Genomic DNA, 21,369 nt, shown 5'->3' on the forward strand with positions numbered 1-21,369 from the left:
GAATTTCCCTTCTCTTTGACCCACGTTGGTCAACAGAGCCATTATCAAGAGATTACTCTCTGGAAATATTATATAGGCAGAGACAAGGACCCGGGGGTGTCCTCTTGTATAGAGGAGTACAAGTGCAACCAGATGATTATTCCATTCCCATGTTTCCCCAGAGTAAATTCAGATATCGGCACTGAGACCTGGCTTCATCCTTTGTTGCCTGAACTTTTGGTAATTTCTCCCACAATTTTTCTGAGCGTCCCCCTTTCTCTCTCTCTCTCTCTCTGCCAACAATGACCAAAAATCGACACGTTAAGTCCGATGTTTGCATCGGGTTGAAAAGGGCACAGGGGCCTGGTTCTGCTAAGCAACCGGTGCTTGGAATGAGGCCTGAGTTGCAAAGACAGAAGAGGGAAGCTCAGCGCCTGTCTCCGTGGCATTTGCAGCTGTGTGCAAAAGCCGTCCGTGCGTTTAAACGAAAAGCGTTTTTTAAAAAATAAAAGGTTCCCCCCCCCCCTTAAGCGTTAAAGGTTGTGAGCTGAGCAGTTTCCCAGAGAATAGGGATGACACTCATCTGCCATATAGCGTCTCCGCCAGACTGGTGCCAAACGCTTCAGTCAGCCACCACTTTCCGAAGTGTTTTGACAGGCGGAAATAGACAGGCCTTGAAGGTGCTGGATCAGGGAGGGTGTTCGTATATACGCCACTTCAGAGGGTTTGCTTTGAATTTACCAGAATGCTCACTGATAAGGAGACAGTCCTGGCTCCCCTCTCTTTCCTTCCTCTCCCCCCCCCCCGCCGCTTTTGGGAATGTGTTGGCGAAGTAATTACCCCTTTCCCCGAGAACGCTGTTGAGGAGGGGAGGCTACCAGAATGTTCCGCGTCTGCTGTCACTGTCAAGGCGGAAGAAAGAATAGAAGCTAGGAAACAGCAGCGGCGGATGAGAAGATGTGAGGGACAGAGTCACCGCTTCTGCCGAAGTTTAAAAACTAAAACTGCTTGAGCTTGACAGCTCAGACAGCAAATTAAGCTTTGTTTGGGCAGCGGGCAGGGTGTGTGTGTGTGTGTGTGTCCCCTCTACAGGCTTCTGCTAAACTCCTTAGGGACAAATGATGGGTTGATTTGCTTTTGTGTAATAACAAGCAGGGCCCGCAACAAAATGTTGCGGCTTGGAGCGTGCTGCTACTTACCAAGCCCTGTTGCGTGATACTCCATTCTGTCTGCCCTCATCCCCCCCCCCCACACCCCAGAGTGTGTATTCTGTGCCCGCTGAGATGGTTCTGTCCTTACTGGACTATGTGGAGACTCCCCTCCCCCCCCCCACCATTCAGGTTCATTTTCTATTTATTTATTTTTAACTTAAAAATACTTCTGCAAACCTGAGGTTCCTCCAACACTTGCTAGTGCTTGTGTAGAATCATAGAATTACAGAGCTGGAAAGAATCAAACAGTCCTACTTCCCGCACGGCAGGAATCTTTTGTCCGATGTGGGACTTGAACCCACAACCCTGAGATTAAGTCTTGTGCTCTTCCGACTGAACTATCTCAGTGTTTGGATAGTGCTGTTCTGGCTACTTGAAGATCTATACCGGGGGGAAATAATTTGCTGCATTATTGCTGGGTTTATATATATATCTATCTTCATTCATACAATCGCTACAGAGGATGGATGTTATCCAACTAACACAACCCGTCAGCACAGTGATTTCTGCTAGACTTCCATTTAATCACCTTTCTTGTTTTTGTGGCCTGGGACCCACGTACCTATGGGACCGCCTCTCCTGGTATGCCCCACGGAGGACCTTAAGGTCCACAAATGACAACACTTTGGAGGTCCCAAGTCACAAGGCGGTTAGGTTGGTCTCAACTAGGGCCACGGCCTTTTCAGTACTGGCTGCGACTTGGTGGAACGCTCTGTCACAAGAGACTAGGGCCGTGCGGGACTTGACATCTTTCCGCAGGGCCTGCAAGACAGAGCTGTTCCACCTGGCCTTTGGTTTGGACTCAGTCTGACCCTTATGTTTCCCTCCCCTTATGGTCTTGATCTATCGGCAACTTTTAAAATGAGGCTGCCTGCATTTTAAATTGCATTTTAACCTGTATTTTAAATTGTTTTTCCCCCCCTTCCCTTCCTCTATTATGTTTTTACTGTGATTTTATTGGTGTTAGCTGCCCTGAGCCCAGCTCTGGCTGGGGAGGGTGGAGTATAAAAAATTATTATTGTTGTTGTTGTTGTTGTTGTTATTATTATTATTATTATTATTATTATTGCTGAGCAGCAAATGCTGGAAGGGCAAGTCAGTCCCAACGAACCTTCCCCAGGTCTGTACTGTGGGTTTTCCATCAGGCAGCCAAAAGAGATAAATAAACCATAACAACTCTGTATGTTTCGATTAAAAAAAAGGCAACCCAAAGAGATGGTTTGTTGGGTGGAATGGTAACGTGGAACTGCACCACCTATTGGCCAAATTGTACAACTGCAGGGAAAGGAAGGGCAGGGTCTCTTTTTAAGGGATTCCTGTAGGCTGCGTACCTGGACAGGTGACCAATGAGGGCCTCACCTTGATAGAATGCTTACAAACCACCGGAAAGTTCTCCCGAGACAGGCTGCCTTCCCTGCTTCAAAATTACCGGCGTCTTAAAACAGAGCATCCCTTTGTGCCGGCGAAGTTGTGTAATAAATAATTCTAGGCCAACAGAATTTGTTAGTTTCTCCTAAAGAAACATAATTATTTTTAAATGACAAACTGGACCCTTTGTTGATAAATGTTTCATATCCTGGCTGCTATGCCTGAATAACTTGTGTAAATAATGTATTAGCTCACAAATGGACTTAGCACATTCTAGCAGCGCGGGAAGAATGCTAAAAGGAAAGTGGTTTGATCCTGCGGGGTCCTGGCTCCTTCGCTGCTGGAGGAAGCCGGCGGGCGGGAAGACTGGGGCTGCGTTTCAGCACCTCGCAGCCTGATGCACCGGAGCAAACCAAATATTCTGGATGCAGATGTGGTCAAGCATCAATTAATGCAGATATTTTGTGTACGAGCAAAAAAAAAGCTTGTTCAGTGGCCCACAGCTTCCCCTCCAAGATCTGTGGAATTGTTTTCCCAACTCACCACCCCTCAAAAAAAAAATTTGTTTTGTAGTATAATTAGCACGAACAAAGGACCTCTGATGGTTGGGAAAAGTCCCACCATGCCACCTCATATGAACTTGGTTTTCCTTTCCCACATGTACCAAGACATCTGAGAAAACTTGCCTTTACCACAGACCAGATTTTTTTTTGTGGTATGGCATGAACCCAAGACTCAGGATCCATCTCATTTTCTGCATTTGTGTTTGAGGATGGGTGGGATGTTTTTTTGTTGGCTGATGATTTTTGGAGGAAGTGTCCTCTTCTGCCTTTTCCCATTGCATGTGGCTTTGAGTTGTTTGCTACGTGGAAGCACCTCTGTGTGTGCGCCTCCTCTCTGCTTGTGACACAAATATCACATATGGATCACATGGGTGGCTGGGTGTGTGGGTGGCCTGCCCCAGCAGGGGGTTGAACTGCTATGGTCCTTAACCCTTCCTGTGATCCCAAGAATAACTCTGCACTGGTGTTGCCAAGCCTAGAGACTGTGTTGCATTTGGACATCTGGTTTTAAAAGAAGTGTAGTACAGTGGTGCCTCGCAAGACGAAAAGAATCCGTTCCGTGAGTCTCTTCGTCTAGCGGTTTTTTCGTCTTGCGAAGCAAGCCCATTAGCGGATTAGCGCTATTAGCAGTTTAACGGCCATTAGCGGCTATTAAAGGCTTAAGGGATTAGCGGATTAGCTGCTAAAAGGCTATTAGCATCTTAGTGCCTTAGAAAAAGGGGGTGGGGAGCGAAACCCCCCCCCCCCAGGAATCGCAAGACATTTTCGTCTTGCGAAGCAAGCCCATAGCAAATTCGTCCTGCGAAGCACCTCCAAAACGGAAAACCCTTTCGTCTAGCGGGTTTTCCGTCTTGCGAGGCATTCGTCTTGCGGGGCACCACTGTATCATCTACAGTAGCCTTCTGGTACCCTGCAGAGGTTGTTGGGCTACCGTGAACCATTGATCATTCCAGCACTGATGGAAAATGGGAGACCAGAAACATCTGGAAGGCTGACCTCTGCTGAGGAAGGAATGAAGCTGATCAGCCGCTTCCAGACATTTCTGAGGCTCTTTTTTATTTCGTTCTTCATTTCGGTTGACAGCAGAAACTGGCAAAATGGAATATGATTCCATCTAACAATGACATCTTCCATGTCCCAACTTAATTCTGAGCTCCTAACAGCTCAGGCTAGCCATGCTTCTGAGTTGGGCTTCTTTGAGCCAGACGGGAAGATGGTAGTAAGTATCTTGAATCTCATGGATAGTTACATCAAGCATGCAATATTGTTCTTTCGGATGTGCGTAGTTATATGAAAGTCCTGCTCTAAAACCCATCAACATCTCCAAAAGTGAAGCAAAGTATTAGCAAGTGAGAAATCTCTCCTTTTAATATTAGTCGAAGAGTAATGAGTTTTAGATCCCGTGACCCCTACTGTGGGAAATAAAACTTGATGCATTTGTCAGGTCCGTGATGTGTCTGCCCAAAGACATGCAACATAGATTTATCCGAAATAGGGCTTGTCTATTCACTGAAGATGCTCCTGTCCAATGAAATCATTAAAGCATATTTCACGAAGTAGAGCCGAGTTTGACTTTAATGGCTTCTATATCGGAGTATTTTTATGTATAGCATAGCACTGCACGGCGAGCAGCTGAACAGCCATTAGAGGCTGTAAATGTGATTTAAAATACCTTAGTGCCCATCTGCACAATGACATTATAGCCCTGGTGTAGTAGGAGCTGGGCCATCTTCTCCCCTTGTCCCTTTCAACTAGGCTGTCACGGGATGGAAAGATCCAGTACTTACCCCATCAGTGGTCTCAGAACTGGAAGAAACTCTCACAATGCACATCAGATATCACTGTGTGCACAGGTTGTCCAACCTACAGATTTGCATCCATGTTTGTTTTTAAAAGTGACTTCCACATGCCAGAGTTGTGGGAACTTGATAGTGTTGACAAAGGGTGGACTCATAATGCCATAGGCTTCTCCTCCCATGAATGATTTCCAATGTTTAGTGGAGGAGCCACACCAAAATGACACCCATGTACCTTAAAGGTAAAGGGACCCCTAACCATTAGGTCCAGTCGTGGCCGACTCTGGGGTTGCGGCGCTCATCTCGCTTTATTGGCCAAGGGAGCTGGCGTACAGCTTCCTGGTCATGTGGCCAGCATGACTACGTCACTTCTGGTGAACCAGAGCAGCACACGGAAATGCCGTTTACCTTCCCACCAGAGTGGTACCTATTTATCTACTTGCACTTTGACGTGCTTTCGAACTGCTAGGTTGGCAGGAGCAGGGACCGAGCAACGGGAGCTCACCCCGTCGCAGGGATTTGAACCGCCGACCTTCTGATCGGCAAGTCCTAGACTCCGTGGTTTAACCCACAGCGCCACCTGCGTCCCTCCCATGTCCCTTAGGGTGACTTAAAAGCCATCCATAAGTTGCAGAATGGACCTTAATCACAACTATGACCTATTTCCCCAGGGTGTCTTCTTCCGATGCCTCCGTATGTGTTGATTAAGCCAACAGAGAAACCTTGGGCCGTATGGAACGGCATTGGGAAGGTCCATAGATCAGTGGCTAAGCACCTGCTATGCATCCAGAAGTTTTCAGATTCAATCCCAGCCAGGGCTGTCTTAAGCATATCCGGCGCCGTGGTGCAAAGATCCCTCCGGCGCCCCACCCCCCGTTTCCCAGAGTTGTTGACCTTTTCCCAAGCCTCTGTGGAGTTCGCTCTCCTCCCACAGGAGCTTGGGAAGGTAGCTGCATGCCCGCCAGCCATATGGTGGACGGGGCGCAGCTGACGGGCATGCAGGAGGGAAAGGGGAGGCCGCTGGCAAAGCCACGCAGCTCCACTACTTTCTGAGGCGCCGGCGCCCTGGCGCAACACGCCAGTAAACCCAATGGAAAAGACGGCTCTGATCCCAGCCATCGCCAGGTTGGGTTCGGAGATGCTCCAGTCTGAAAGCCCGGACTGCTGCTCTCCGTCAGTGCAGGTTACGCTGAACTAACTGGACCAATGGGTCTGACTCTGTATAATGTAACTTCCCGTGTTCCATCCATGTTAGCATGACCCCCTGCACTTTCCCCTATAATATCAGGCTTCTATCATGATCACCTCCTGAAAAATCACAACTAGTTCACGATGAAAGTGATGCAACAATTGCAGAATACATCCAGAATCACATGCCCGTTCTGCCTGCATTTCTTTTCTGGGCAACAAGGCATGGCTAAACCTTCAGCTGTATCATAATCTGGCTTCTTTGTATTCTGGTGCACTAGATTCTAAGACATGTTCTAGGAGCCTGGTTCTCCATCATGGGCAGGGATTGGTCTTTTCCCCCTCTGCACTTTCAAAATCTGTTGTTGAAAGTTATTTTGCAGAGCTCCTTTGGCGAATCCAGCTTGGCTGTGTCACGTTCGTTGGCTTTCCTGTGTTCCAAAAGGGCCACGGCGACCAGCGTTTCCATAATTTCTGCCACTTTGCTAACACCTCAGCCTATTTTGCTTGGCTGCATCAAGGGTGCAATGTCTGGCTGAGCCAATGTTAATGAACCAGACTGAATGAAATACTCTTGATGGCTGCCTCTTGGCGCTTGGCACAAAACTCCTTTTTATGTTGGTTTCAAGGTCGTCAGATATCATTATAGCCAAGTATTAAAAATTTCAAAGAAAGGAGGCAGTGTGTTTGATTTATAGAATAATTATCTTGCTTTAGCTCTAACTTGGCTTTGGCAATGGTTCTGCAAGCACTCGAAAATTAAATCCATTTTTTATGGCACTACAAGGTATTATCTCACAGCAAATGATAATTAAACACCTGCGAAATCAATTAGCCCTTTAAGCAGGAAGGGGGGGGGAGAGAGTTTCCCAATTATGTTTTTGCACCTTCCAAACTTCCCCTGCCCTGAATTCGGAAAACCGGTGCTTGAGTGGAAAGAAGTTTGAAATCCCTACCAATTGTATAGGGTGTGGGTGTGTGGGTGTTTTTGTGAAAGGCTCTCCCTAAATGGCACTGATCCTCAATCCAGACGCGGCCAATTTAATGGCAGTGGCGCCTGTCCAAGTGCGCTGCATTAGAGCTCAGTCCTAGACGACCGTCTCTCTTGACACGCAGTTGAGCTGTTGGGTTTCCTGCAAAAGCAGTTACTCACTTTTCTGTTTCGGGTGCCAAGTCTTACTTGACAGCTTATTTAAAAGCCAAGATACCTTAATGGAAAGCAGCCAGCAAGGCGTTCGGTGGAACAGAACCGGGGATTCTCTTTGGGCGCTCTCCCTTTGTCTCCCCGCCTCGCTCTTTCTCTCTTCGGTAGTTCTGAACTATCTGCATTAAGAATTCATGTGCTGCAAACTTCCCGGTTGGTTAATAGCTGAAACTTAATACGCTGGAAAAAATAAGGAAGAACTCTTGCCGTTTTGCCCTGAAGTATCATGTGTATTTAATTACTTTAGCTGTTGCGACACTTTAACTGATCCAGATGCTGCGTTTGGGATGATAGTATATGCTTTTTTCCCCCTACGGAGTGTGCAGATTTAGGAAAGGAGAACTGGAAAGATTTGGGTGCTTGCCACAGTAGCTCCCTCCCCCCCCCCCGCCGTTTTTCGTTTTTGGCTCAGAAAACAGTGGGGAGGGGAGGTAAAACCTTTAGTAGGATGTTTCCTACTGCCACAGCAAGCAGCCGGCTGGCAATGTTAACCTGCTTCACTGCACCCGACAGCCAAATAAGTATGGTGCTTGTGAAATGCATTTTGTCGGACTTGGGCTCCTTGCTGGCCTTGGCTTCTCTTTTGAGATATATCTTGGAGGAAAATTAAGGGGTGCTGTTAGAATTTCCAAGATAACGTCCGAGGGCCTGCTCTAACTTGGTGGCTTTCACACTAAAGCCTAGAGCTACAAGAGCAGCAATTGTGGACAGTGAAATCTTGATCTACAATGAACTACAAATCTTATGATGTCCAAAAGTCTGTTGCATAGAAGACAGCAAATTCTGGTCCTCTGATGCGCAAGAGGAGAGGTCTAGATCAAATGGGATTAAGCTACAGGAGTGTAGATTTGGGTTGGCCAGAAATCTCTTGGTGGTAAGAGCAGTTCAGGAGTAGAACCACTTACCTAGAGACATGGTGGGCTCGTCATCAGTGGAGATATCAACCAGAGACTGGGCAGCCATTTGTTGGGAATGCTCTAACTTTGGTTTCCTTCCACTGAGCAGGAAATAAGTTGGCCTAGACAACCTACAAGACCTCAAACTTTCTGATTGTTCTGCAGCTTGCAGCCCCAGGAGATTGTGAGGTGTGTTCTGGACCCCCGTCCAAACACAATAGTCAGCAATCCATGTGAACTGAATGTTCACATTTTGACCAGAAAATCTCTGCAATGTTCTTGGGCACCCAGTTTGGCGAGGAAGAGGTTTGCTGAAGGTAACCACCAAACTGGTCTTCAGTTTGTGGTAAATCATGATCTGAGTCTTAACCTAACCTATGTGACATTAGGTTGGTCCACATGTCACAGTAAACCATGGTTATTTGCTTACTGTGAGCAAGCAGGTCTTCCCGTTTTGCTCTTCCCCTAGCACAAATGGGGAAGCAACAAGCCACACTAAATCCTTGGGAGGCACAGGAAAAACCTTGACTGCAAATTGCCAGACATAATTTTAATCCAATGGGATGAATAAGGTGGGTACCATCTGATCATTCACAGCAAGCTATTTAACAGGGGCCTGTTGTGATGTGCGGCTGAAGCCATTGCCATAACTATCTATTTCCTGTATAAGTTGAGCGTGCTTCTAAAAGAAAGAGGCAGGTGGATACCATTTTTCAAGAGGGTCCCATGCTTTTTATTTATAGTCTCCCCCACTATTAACTTTTAGGGGGAAATTTTAAACATCCCATTTTACCTAGGCATTTGATGGCTGAAAGTTCTGTCCCTGGCAACCTTGAAATTATTAGTTGAGAGTATGTAGTTGTATTCGGGAGTTACAAACTTTTACAGAAGGTTGTTCTAAACTGTTTGAGAAGGTTGTTTCTTACAGCTTCTGATTGTATTGCTAGTGATATGTACGTTGCCCTGGACTCCTTTGGAAGAGAACATGAAGTATCAATCTAATAAAGAATAATAATAATAAATGTTATTTATTGCATTTATATCCCACCTTTTGCACATGATTCTCTCTTTCAGACTGAGGCTTAAAAGTAAAGACCCCCAGATCTGCAAATTTTGAACTCTACTGACCTCTAGTTCCCAAGGTCATTCATGGATCTTTTGACGAGCTGGCAAGTTGTGGTGTAGAGATCTCAGGTTTGTCTTCTAAAACCTGAAATATCAAGACCATTAATACTGGCAGTCGCAGAACTAACTAGACGGGTTCACCATCTAGAGTGAAACTCCATGATTTTAGACAGGATCAAGGCTAAAATTAGCAGGGGACTGAGGAATCATGGCCATTATGAATTAAAATGGTTCCCTGGGTAGTTTATAATCTCTTCAGTGTAGCGACGAGGGAGAAGGCTTAAACACTGGGGAGGAATGTAAGTTATGGCTGATTAATTGATGCAGAATCCTTGCTGTTTGCTTCTACGGGTTGGGATAATGACTATTTGGGAATTCAGAGCCGCTGCCTAATCCAAGCATTGATTGACAGGGCTGATACTTTCTCCCCCGCCCCCCTCCCAAAGCAGCGTGTTAGATCGAGAAGTTGAAATTACAGGAATGTTGTGCATTCTGATAATTGCCAGCGCAGCACTTTGGTGTTTACACCTGCGTGATGGATGAGGTCGTGTATGTTTTCTCAGCTATGGGTGGTGGGAAGGAGGGATATTTCAATTAAAGTGTGAATAAATTAGAATTGATTACAAATAGGGCCATTTGTTTATACTGCCTAAAAAGGTATTAGCTGAAAGCATGCACCACTTAATCATTATGGAAAGCAGGCTGAAAGCTAATAAAATGTGTGACGGATATTTGTGGAATGACGGCAGGGCGGGGAAGGAGGGCTCTTTGCTCAGACCCCAACAGCAAGAATAAAATGGCTAGCAAAAGTACTTGAAGCACTTGGGGATATATGCTCCTGCAGGGAGAGCCAGTGTGGTGTAGTGGTTAAGAGCGGTGGACTTGTAATCTGGTGAACCGGGTTCGCTTCCCCGCTCCTCCACATGCAGCTGCTGGGTGACCTTGGGCCAGTCACACTTCTTTGAAGTCTCTCAGCCCCACTCACCTCACAGAGTGTTTGTTGTGAGGGAGGAAGGGAAAGGAGAACGTTAGCTGCTTTGAGACTCCTTAAAGGGAGTGAAAGGCGGGATATCAAATCCAAACTCTTCTTCTTCTTCAGGATAATGTCCACCCAAGACTGCCATTACAGCTTGACCTGAGGGAGAACGAGACCTTATTCCCCAGTTTTATGGCTTAATCATCGATCTACAGCCCCACATTTGGGAACGAGCTTAGCATAGGAAGTCCCTTTCTGAAAGGAACTAGTTCAAGTTCAGCGTGTCCGAAAAGGAACTAATTCCAGTTCGTGTTTGACCCTTTACGAAATGAAAGAGTTCAGTTCACAGTTCACTTTGAGTTCACCCAAATGTTCCTTGGCGCGCGCACAAAAATTCAGCGTTCAGAATGTTGCAGGCGGCTGTGCTGAAGGATAAAATATACTTAAGAAGGCTTTTAAAAACCCATCAAAGCACACACACAGTGGAATGTGAATCGGTTAATTAATTTCCCCCTGCAGGTATGATCTTTAAGCTTGAAAGCCCCAAGAGTCTAAAGAATAAATACACACACACACACACACACACACACACACACTTAAAGATTAACTAGAAATAATTCAGATTTCCACCCCAAAACTAACTTAGGTCAAGTTCATTTCACCCAGCAAGTATGGGAACTACTTTCAGGTGTAGTTCAGAGATTTTTGAATTAATTTGGTGAACTTTGTTAAACTGAACCACTTCGTTCCCAAGCAGTGAGACAGAGCTTTCCACACAGCTGGAAGGATGTACGAAGCAAAGGTCTGCTTCCATAGCCTGCCATATGTATGTCCTTAGAATTAGATCGAAAAGGCTCTTTTTTCCACGAAATGGATCTCTTCACCCACTAGGAACAACAACATAGCTACCCAAATAATCTTAAGCCAACCAAACAGGTGAGCCACTTGCCCTCATCTTTCAGATCCTTCTCTCAGTGACATTTTGCATTCCCCTTATTTATTTACCTACTTAATTTATTGGCCTGCCCCATAGCGGAAGAACTCTAGGAAGCCAGGGTGGTGTAGTGGTTAGAGTGTCAGACTAGGACCTAGGAGGCCAGGGTCCATATCCTCACTCAGGAAGTTCAGTGGGTGACCTTGGGTCAGTCACATCCTCTTAACCTACCTCACCGGGTCATTGTAGGGAATAACTGAGGAGGGGGGTGAACCATGGACTCCCGGGAGAAAAAGGTGGGATATAAATGCAATAAATAAGCTCTTCTGCTTATTTGGGGAGGGGGGGAGTAGAGATGTCAGTCATCAACTTCGCATCCAGAGATGTCCACATGGTCATCATTGGGCCTGCACCAGTCGCAAAATGCACCTGGCGCCTGGCTAATTTCTAACACTGCTTCCAACTCCCATCAGCCCCAGACAGCATTGCCAGTGATCAAGGATGATGGGACCTATAGTCCAACTGTTTGGGGAGAACACCATGTTAGGTTACCCCTGACTTAAATCAGCATACAAGATGCTACTCTGCCCTTGATTCCCCACTGCATAAGACGTGGGGACCTGAGATTCTCACACTTCACACTTTTGCCTAGATCCAGCTAAGAGAGAGCACTTTTTCAGCATAAAAATTACTGGTAATTGGGATATTTCAGAAATTGCACGCCAGTGTTTAGATTTTCAGCTAGATGTAATAAGAGCCGAGGTGGGTGGGAGCATTTGAATCTTTCATGCAACAGACAAAACATCTCTGTCCAAATGGAACCTCTTAGATGCTTGTTATCCCACAATCTGCTACCAGGCTGGCTGTTGATGCATTTTTGCTCTGTTAAGAGGCTGTGATTCAGGTTCCTACAAAGGGACCTTGGTGAAAGGTTGCCGTTTGCATAACCACTTCACACATTCAAGAAGCTTTTCACAGATGGAAGGGGGGGGATGTGTGTCAGACTGATAGCTCATCCTTCGTGCTGCGTCAAGCTCCTAAAATTAAATTTCTGCTCTCGTAGTACTATTATTATTATTATTGTTATTATTATTATTATTCTCCATTGCTCTGTAAAGTCCCCATGTTTAGGAGTAAGTGTTCTTGGGTGCTTTTGCCCTGGTCTGTTGGGGCAGAGGGTGGATAGCTGGTGCTCAAGGGCACAAGTCAAAAGGCAGAGTGGACACCTTTACAATTTATTTCTTCCTCATATGACCTTGTCAGGGCTGTACTATGTGTGGTGGGCTGAATTAGGAGCCAGGAACCAGGAGCTGTAAAGTCAAAATCAAAGAGCAGTCAGAATCGGAAAGCTAGACCTGTAGAACAAAAGCCAAAGCTTGGGCCTAGTCATGGGAACACATGGAGTTGCCTTCTACTGACCCACATCACTGGTCCATCTAGTTCAGTATTGTCTACACCTATTGGCAGTAGCTCTCCAGGGTGTCTCCCAACCCTCCCTGGAGATATCAGGGATCTGGGACCTTCTGCAAGTAGAGCGGATGCCCTACCAGTGAGCTACCTCCTTTCCCCAGGGCCGGCCCACCCATGAGGCGACAGAATCCCCAGGGATCAGCAGATCCCGATGTAGATCTTTATCCCCTCCCTTGTTCCTGATGTAGATCTTTACTCACCCCTTTTTCCCTGGCAGGAACAGGTGTTCTGTCCCGTGGTCCTCCTCAATGTCTCGACAAAACCTCAGGGAGGCCTCAGTGCTGCGAAAGGGACCCATTTATACTTCTTACTTGATTGGTTCACCAGATGACTCCTGACGGAGACAAGCCGCTACTTGCAGTTCAGTGGTTCACCACACGGGGCAGCGCTTGACTGCAGAAGCGTTACCCATTGGGTTGGTTTGCATGACTCGGTAGGGTAGGTGTCTATGGTTGTTTTTGGTTCCCTCATGCTGCCTCTAATCTACCTGGGCTTTGGGCTCAGCGGGCCCTTTGCCTTTCTTGGAGTCCCAACCTCAACATTCCCATGAACCGGCCCTGCACACAAACACCCACCCACCCCTAGTCCTTCTCCCCATGTAAAATGAATTTATTCTGGTGGAAAACACACCTTGCAAACTGATTTTGTTTTGTGCTGAGCCTGTACTCCCAGACTTTAAAGCTGTCTCCCGTTGCAATCCTAAAGCAAACTCACTAGGGAGTCGCCTCAATGAGCTCAGTGGGTCTCACTGAGTGGGTCAACGCAGCAGGGCCTGCACTGCGTGCTTCTTTAATGTTTCTGGCGAGAAGTTCAAAAAAACACTTGGATATTTGCCTGATTAAAGCAGACTCGGATTTTTATTCCCCCCGTTTTATTTTATTTTGCCATAAGGCTTGCTCAATTAGTTTCTTAAGTCCATTGCTGTATAATTTGATTAAAATGTCTCTGGGTAGTCCCCGCCCCTGCTTTACCTTCATATCGTGATTGTATTCCAAAAGTGGCCTCAAATTTTCCTTGATCGCCTTCCAAGTCTAATATAATGAACTAATCCATTTCTCTTAAAAGGTTACCAACTGTCTATCTCCTGTCCCTTCAGGGACAGCTCCTAAGTAGGATATTGTTAAAGATATTCAGCTCTTAATAAGATGTGAACGCACGCATGGTGCCAACTCTTTCTATTTTTTTCCTCTTTTGGAATTCCCAAATTTCTCACAATTCATAATTAACCTATAGAAACCGCTGCCAAAATGCTGCGTGAGGTCTGCAAGCACGAGCGGATCTAGATAGAGATGAGGCAATAGGTATACAGGTGGACCAAACCAGGCCTGTTTTTCCACTTGAAGGAGGTAAAGGAGAGGTGGCCAACTGCCCGTCCTTTAGCTATGCTCTTCTGCTTTCTTGAGGAGGGTCAGCAGCCCAGTAGCGAAGCTCATGCTTGGTGTGCAAAAAGTTCCCAGGTTGAGTCTCATACTTCTCCAGTTAGGACAGGGGACGATTCCTATACAGTGGTACCTCAGGTTACAGACGCTTCAGGTTACAGACACTTCAGGTTACAGACTCCGCTAACCCAGAAATGGTACCTCAGGTTAAGAACTTTGCTTCAGGATGAGAACAGACATCACACCGCGGGGGCAGCAGGAGACCCCATTAGCTAAAGTGGTACCTCAGATTCAGACCAGTTTCAGGTTAAGAACGGACCTCCAGAACGAATTAAGTTCTTAACCCGAGGTACCACTGTAAACGTGAATTTTGCATTGGTACAGTAGATGTCAAGGAGCTGTCGGGCAAGCTTACAGGCCATCCACAGGGCAGGAAATAACTTGAGACTCATAATGCGATTAGCTGTTATTCACAGAAAGTAATGACACAACTAAGTTCCTCTGGCTCTTCTCATCTAGCTGGAGACGAAACTGACCCCTGCTTTCCCCCTCCAGCCTCTACCTCTGGATCCCTCCCAAGCAGACGGAGACTGTGGTGAGGGGGTGGGCTCCCCCTCTGGGCCTGCCTGGTCGGATGCTCAGCAGGACTCTCCTCTGGCAGGGTGTCATGGGAGGAGGAGACCCAGCAGGACTGGGCCTGTCCTGCTGCTGGGTTCCAGGAGCAACCTGTGACTTGGAGTCTGTGCTCACACTGAGACTCTCAGCCTCCATCTCTGTCCTGGAAGGGCATCCTTCTTCTGACTCCCCTTGATTGCTCTAACCTCCTGCTTCGAGCACCTCCCAGCTCATCCCTTCCCCAGTGTCCCATGATCCATGATCTAAGTCTTCTTCTTCGGTGTCATCCCTGGGGGTCTCTTGGGCAAGCGGCGCCCTCCACTCTTCCTTGTCCAGCCAGTCCTTGACACAGAAGACTGGTTTCTACGTACCCACACACCTCTCCCTATCCTCAATCCAGGCAACTCAGAAGCATTTTTGGAATTCAGTGACATATCCCAGCCCAAACTGCTCAGTTCATGGGGGCAAATCACAGGCAGTGAGGGCAGTGGCTCAGGAGAGTGTGTGGCCTATGTAGAGTCTTGAGGGCTGGATAGAGAGGTATGGAGCTCCTTCTGCGACCCTCAGTTCCCTATCCCGGTATGGACCGTGCTGAAGGAAGTGGAGCAATAGTGTCACTCACGTTCCACTGGTGTGGTGTGGAGAGAGACTGTGCTTCCCTTAAGAGTCCTGAGAGAAGAGGAAGGAGCCCTATGTGTTGAGCCTTCTTGGTAGTGATGCCCACCCTGTGGAATGCCCACCCATCAGATGTCAAAAAAATAAACAACTATCTGACATTTAGAAGACATCTGAAGGCAGTCCTGTTTAGGGAAGTTTTTAATAACTGATGTTTTAATGTTCAATCGTTTTAATCGTTCTGCCCGGACACTGAGGTCCAGCGCCGAGGGCCTTCTGGCAGTTCCATCACTGCGAGAAGCCAAGTTACAGAGAACCAGGCAGAGGGCCTTCTCAGTAGTGGCACGCGCTCTGTGGAACACTCTCCCACCAGAACAACTACCAGACTTTTAGACGACATCGGAAGGCAGCCCTGTTTAGGGAAGTTTTTAATAACTGATGTTTTAATGTATTTTAAATCTTTTGTTGGAAGCCGCCCAGAGTAGCTGGGGAAACCCAGCCAGATAGGCGGGGTATAATTATTATTATTATTATTATTATTATTATTATTATTATTATTTCAGGAAGCCCCATTACAAAGAGAGACAACCAACCTTTCCTTACCATCCCACTGGTCATTGTGGTTGATTTTTGGAACCCCAGTTTGCACCAACGCAGCCAGAGAAAGGGAAACACAACTTCTCCTTTTCTCCAGAGCATGTCACATAGGACAAGAGAAGTGAGACCCGGGAAGAGAGGAAATTGTGTTCCCATCTCTCCAGCATGCCCGATAGAAAGTGGGAGCCGGTTACAAGTCAGACTGAACCCTGGGATGTTTTGCGTGCAAGGTGAAAGCTCTACCAATGAGCTTTGAAGCCTTCCCCAGCTTGGACCAATAGCAAGTATAGATATTCCCATCATGCTCTTCTTTGATCATCTCACACGGCTATCCATGTTTGAAGGGTAGAGGTAGGTGGTTAGACTTTCCGTGACTCAGCACTGAAAACCTCAGGTTCTGCATCTCAGTAGCTGACGAGTTTATAGGGGAGGAAAGATGTTCCAGCATAGAAAATTTGCCACATTCACATTTCTTAGCCTGCTTTTTATTTTTTAAGAGTTTGAATTACTTTCTTTCTTATGTCGTCTCTAAAACTGACATTTTGCAGAGCTTGTAGCTATCCAGAACATTAACTGGATTTTCACATTTTTAGCACATTAATGATGGGAAATATAGGACTGGCATATATTAGCCCTAAAGCGGGAAGCTATTCTAGTATATGTTAAACTTTCCCATCGTGCGACAAACACTGAGGGGGGAAAAAAGGCTGGTGCTTAGAAATGGGGAGATAGCAACTTCGGTTTTTTAACTGTCTCTTCTTAATGTGGCTTTCCTCCCATGAATGGTGCCAAGCAAGCTGTTGAATTGTAAGGTCAATCTGCTGTCCATGCGGAGAAAAAGAAATCGGTGTTGTTAATTATCCTGCTGATATAAGCAGGGTGGGATGTATGCTGTGATTCCTCAGGAACGCAGAATGTGGTACGAAATCTGGGTCCAGTTTCCTGAATAGCTCTGCTTTCTTTCTTCTCTTTTCCGTTTTTATGGCAAGTTTCTGGTCCTTATGGATGTGGAGATGTGCTTGAGGAACTTCAGAAACCAGGTGGGTGGCTGCCTAGCTAAATAAGATCTCCAGTGGTTGGAGGCTGAGGTCTGGGGGTCTCTCGTGGCTCATTCCATGACTAAGCAAACAATTGCTGAAAATGCATAAAGGTTGCAGGGTGTTTGCAAATAAAAACCAATTTGGCATTCTCCCAGTTTGCATAACCTGTGCAGATTGTGGGATCTGGCTTTACCGTTGTGCTGAATTTGGAATGCCTAGGTGGGTAGATTTAAATTTATTCCAGTGCAGAGTACGTGCTGCCCTGTTTTATAAGCCTGGTGACACAGAATAGCGTCGTGCCTGCAAACGAGAGCTCACAGGCACTAATGTTTGTCCCCTCCCAGTGTTTTACTGCCAGCTTTTTTTACTAGCCCTTGCTCCTGGGCTTCCAAGTGCAGCCAGATGTGCAGGCATGAGAAGATGGTGATGATACTCACCACATCTGGAAAAGCCTCGCCTGCTGGTTTCTGCAAATTTCACTGCTGTTGAAAGGAACAGATGCAGCAGCTGGGGTAGCTCAGTCAGCAGAGCATAAGACATTTAATCTCAGGGTCATATGTTTGAGCCCCACCTTGGGCAAAAAAATATCGGGGGGGGGGGATGACCATTGTGGTCCCTTCCAACTCTACAATGCTGTGATTCTAAGATACGGGCATTTTGGGAGTCAGTTGTCACTTGTTCATAGTAGACTTCCTAGAATTCTCTCCATGCACACTGTATATGGATTTGGTTGGCTGGTTGGAATTGGATCAGCGTAACTGCGCATCATTGCAGCTATAGTTTGTCAAATTGTTTTGTGTAAATCTAAGGGAGAAGGTTCAAGAAAAAGTTGGTTTTAAAAGGTGATACAGTGGTACCTCGGGTTAAGTACTTAATTCATTCTGGAGGTCCGTTCTTAACCTAAAACTGTTCTTAACCTGAAGCACCACTTTAGCTAATGGGGCCTCCTGCTGCCGCCGCACTGCCAGGGCACAATTTCTGTTCTCATCCTGAAGCAAATTTCTTAAGCTGAAGCAGTATTTCTGGGTTAGCGGAGTCTGTAACCTGAAGTGTATGTAACCTGAAGCATATGTAACCTGAGGTAAAGGTAAAGGGACCCCTGACCATTAGGTCTAGTTGTGACTGACTCTGGGGTTGTGGCACTCATCTCGCTTTATTGGCCGAGGGAGCCGGCGTACAGCTTCCAGCATGACTAAGCCGCTTCTGGCGAACCTGAGCAGCGCACTGAAACGCCGTTCACCTTCCCGCCGGAGCGGTACCTATTTATCTACTTGTACTTTGACATGCTTTCGAACTGCTAGGTTGGCAGGAGCAGGGACCGAGCAACAGGAGCTCACCCCATCGCGGGGATTCGAACTGCCGACCTTCTGATCAGCAAGTCCTAGGCTCTGTGGTTTAACCCACAGCGCAACCCACGCCCCTTGTATCCTGAGGTACCACTGTATAAAAAAGGGAGACAGGGAATGAGATTGCAGGGTTTTATTCTTTTTTAATACAGCCTATCAGTTTCATCTTCTGTAGTTTGGAATTACATTGGGCCGTGGTGGAGGGAATCTTAATCCATTCCAAGTGGCTTTTTCCCATACAAACACACTTATTCCCATGCAAGTTATACACACTACTTTCAGCAAATGGGACTCTCCTAATGATGGGGCCTGTAATTGAAAATTAGTTTACTGCAGTCTTCACAGCCTCTTGAGACTAAATATAAAAGCAGAAATGCATATGTCCATGTACAGTGTAGATGTATCACACTCTCTCTCTCTCTCTCTCTCTCTCACACACACACACACACACACAGAGAGAGAATACCTTTAAAACATTCAGTGTCTGCAGCCTATGATTAAATGAGATTATTAACATTGTGAAGTTTTTGTGCAGGATTTTATTGTCAAAGTAAAAAATTGACTATTTTACTATACTATTTGCAGAGTACAGAAATCTCTGTTGAAAAGGAAGGTGCATGTGTGTGTTTAAGAGATGTGAGGTGGGGCGGGGGGGGGGGGGACAAGGAGAGATTCAGTCTTGATCCTTTTTGTCTCTGGAACCAGCAGGCTTGGCAAGTTGAGAGCCATTTGCAGGTTTGCCAAAAGCACAATTAGCTAATAACTGGCTTGAAACTGTTAGGGATTTGATGTGTGTTTTTGGTAAATGGTTCTGAAATGATTGATGGAATTGGAAAGAAAGCAGTAGGGTCTAGCTAAACGCTTTAATTTTGAGAAACGGGGGTCACCGGTCCTCTGTGTTTAATTGCCAAAATTTCTTCTCCAAACCAGTCTTGCATCACAACACACACACACACACACACACACACACACACACATTTAGAATCACGCTTTCTCCCTCCCTAGCCCAGCTAATTTGTCCCCTGCTGGCCCACAGTTACACAATCTGACTCTTTTTAGCCATTTTTCATCCTTTACTGGGTTGATTAAGGTGAGTTTGTATTGGTGCCTGGTTGCTCTTGGTTGGCTGTATTGGTTGTCAAGCCTCTTTCTCCAGTGACAATAAATTGATGCCTTCGTGGGGCAGCTTTCGCATCAATATTTCCAGAATGGAAAGCATGAGTGACTTAATGGGGTGCATTAAATCAATTCATTAATCACATATTCCAAACGTAGATTTATTAAAAAATGATAACAATCCGACATTAATCGGAGCCAATCTTCCTCAGCCCAAGATCGTTCTAGCGATAAAAATTGCAATAGCATCTGTTGAGCTCAGAAATGCATCTCAAGACCGTTTTCCAAACAACAAATGGTTTTTGTTCTGCTGCTTAGTCAAAAGAGATGCTGTATGTTTTTTGTGTTGTTTAATATGAAGACATAAGAGTAATCCCAGCTTCTCCCAAGGGTAGTTTACAATGTGAAACCAAAAATCCCAAGACGAGAAAAATAGACAATGTTTGTCACGTTTACAAAGAACAGCAAAGCAGGACAAATTCCAAGCCCGGGTTCCCTTTTAGTGAGACGGGTCATCTATTTCTGACACACATCACTTTTCCACAATAATCCATGGTGATTTTAAGTGAATGCCAAAGAATTGCATTCAAATTGATGTACAAACCCAGGAGGTAAAAATGAGGGCCATTCAGTTAAAAATGTGGACCAAACCAAATTCTTCTCCATCTCTGTTTTCTCTCATGTTTTCTCTCCCTGCATTCAGTCTCCCTGTCTCCTTGAACCTCCGTTAAAAGTCGCCCCTATTCTCTGCTTACCTTACCAGTGACAGCATTGCACTGCAAACCCCACACCCTCCAACACTCCTCAGGTGAAAATAGGGACGTTTCCCACTCCCCACCACCACCACAACCGACCCTCCTTGACCCCCCACTTTTGGTCTGCCCGTCCTCCATTGCTTTTAAACAGAAATAATCTGTAGGACGGCCAGGGCCGGATTTAGGTTTGATGAGGCGCTAAGCTACTGAACGTGTCCAGCTGTCCTTTATCAACAACAAATTGTCTGTGCTGTTTTTTGTGTTGAATATATGCTATATGGTAATTTATGGACCTAATAGGTATCTAAAGCCCTTTCCACATGCAGAATGTAGGCACCCTATATGTTGTTGTTGTTGTTGTTTAGTCGTTTAGTCGTGTCCGACTCTTCATGACCCCATGGACCAGAGCATGCCAGGCACTCCTGTCTTCCACTGCCTCCCACAGTTTGGTCAAACTCATGCTGGTAGCCTTGAGAACACTGTTCAACCATCTCGTCCTCTGCCGTCCTCTTTTCCTTGTGCCCTCAATCTCTCCCAACATCAGGGTCTTTTCCAGGGAGTCTTCTCTTCTCATGAGCTGGCCAAAGTATTGGAGCCTCAGCTTCACGATCTGTCCTTCTAGTGAGCACTCAGGGCTGATTTCATTCAGAATGGAGAGGTTTGATCTTCTTGCAGTCCATGGGACTCTCAACAGTCTCCTCCAGCACCATCATTCAAAAGCATCAATTCTTCGGCAATCAGCCTTCTTTATGGTTCAGCTCTCACTTCCATACATCACTACTGGGAAAACCATAGCTTTAACTATACGGACCTTCGTTGGCAAGGTGATGTCTCTGCTTTTTAAGATGCTGTCTAGGTTTGTCATTGCCTATATATAGAAATGAGCAAACCAGTGATATTTTAGGGAGCAGGCTAGAAAGCAGGGCACCATTACTTACATCATAGGAACCTACACAACACAAAACACTGTTTCTGTATGTAGGTTTTATTTTATTTGGTTTTTATCTTATATTTTGGAAATGTACACCCAGGTGTTTTTCTTTTCTTTAAATTTTTTGGGGGGCTCCCAAGAGAGTGGGGCCCTAAGCTATAGCTTTTTTAGTTTATATGTAAATCCAGCACCGAGGACGGGGACTCAGTTCAGCGTCACTCAGTTGCTTTCATATTGCCATCTACATTTGTTTTCCTTTCTCATT

General features: G+C 46.0%; 1 protein-coding gene across 1 annotated transcript in view; it reads left to right on the forward strand.

Annotated features, from left to right (window-relative positions):
• Positions 1-21,369, forward strand: part of EXT1 (exostosin glycosyltransferase 1) — a 265,219-nt gene that overhangs the window by 205,983 nt on the left and 37,867 nt on the right. The gene's annotated exons all lie outside the window — the stretch shown is intronic.

The sequence above is a fragment of the Podarcis tiliguerta genome (genome assembly GCF_965153285.1).
Source record: "Podarcis tiliguerta genome assembly, chromosome: 7".
Lineage (NCBI taxonomy): Eukaryota > Metazoa > Chordata > Lepidosauria > Squamata > Lacertidae > Podarcis > Podarcis tiliguerta.